Below are 1423 nucleotides of genomic sequence, written 5' to 3'. Positions count from 1 at the left end.
GGGGGGTAGTTATTGATGAACGTAAGAGAAATGACCAACATTCCTACTAAGATAAAACCTGTGAGTTTAAAGACCTGTGTAGAGATTCGATGACACTATATGGCGTATAAAGTATCCCCTTCTCACCTGTAGATTGGATCCTATAAAAAGACACACTGCTCCTTGGAAGAATTGTCGACCCCGACAATGGTTCAATAAAACATGTTAACTTAAAATAACAACGTATTCAGACATGTACAAGTGTGATTCTGACGTGAGGTCCATCATCTTTATTCTTGTTTCCTTTTGTCTTCCCCCATCGTCCTCACTCGTTCGACAGAGCTGTGACCTATTTCGCTACCCCAGAATCATAACGTTCTATCTGTTCAGTACCTAGTTTTGAGAATTTGATGTCAAACATTTTGAGTTTCACATCGTTACATCGTTCCAAGCTTTTTCGAAGGCGATTTAAACAAAAAATATCTTGATAACGACTCCGAATAATCTAGCAATTTTGGTAGAGTAGATAGAACATCTGTGGTGGGGGAGTTATCTCTTGGCCTTAGTGACTCAAAACGGCCAAGAATGTCAGGTAGAACCAGAGAGTTTACAGTAATACTATATTACTGTAAACCCTCTCTGGTAGAACTTTGTAATTCCCTAAGGAGGTGATGTGTGTCTAGTAGGGCTTTAACCGCTATGTGACACATCGGCAACATGCATTCCGCAAAAACAGCAGACCACCAACCGCGCTCGCTTTTCACGCTCATTTCACCAAGTTGTTGATTTATTTCCCCCCGTTTGGGTCCTCTACGTTGCAGCTTTTGTGACCACTTCCCCGGATGTTCTCTTTGACGTCGTTAGGGCTGCTTGACCTACTTTTCTTAAAAGTTGAAGAGAACCAGGATCAGGTCTGTGACCTGGACCCTCAGGCACCCCCCGCGCCATGCCGCCTCTCCCCGGAAAAAAAAAATGAGGCTACAACAATATTTGGATTCTGACTGTCACAGCGCATCTGCCAATACGTGCTACACTGTACAGGCATCGCCGATTCGCCTCACTGGACCCGTGAGATTATCATAATATTATACTGCTCTTTCAAAACGGAATCTACGCCTTGTGCCGGAGACGTGTCTTACTTATGAAACAAAACAAAACTAGATCAAAACAAAAACAAAAAAACAAAGAAAACCCCCCAGAAAAAAAGCAACGAGACTGCGAGAAAAAAAGAAGTATAAGACTAGGACTTAAATAACTAGTACATTATAAGAAACAAAATTGTTAGCTCTAAGAAGAAGAGCTGCATATATCAATGAATAGAACACAGCTACCAAAAAAAATTTCTTATATTATGAATGTAATTAATAATTATATGATGATAATAATATATACTTTATAACAACTAACCATATATCGCATACATCTATCTCTTTCTCATTGTTAT

The sequence above is a fragment of the Aplysia californica genome, unplaced genomic scaffold (genome assembly GCF_000002075.1).
Source record: "Aplysia californica isolate F4 #8 unplaced genomic scaffold, AplCal3.0 scaffold00594, whole genome shotgun sequence".
NCBI lineage: Eukaryota > Metazoa > Mollusca > Gastropoda > Aplysiida > Aplysiidae > Aplysia > Aplysia californica.
The sequence above is the reverse complement of the archived record's forward strand: the minus strand, read 5'-3'. Positions refer to the sequence as shown.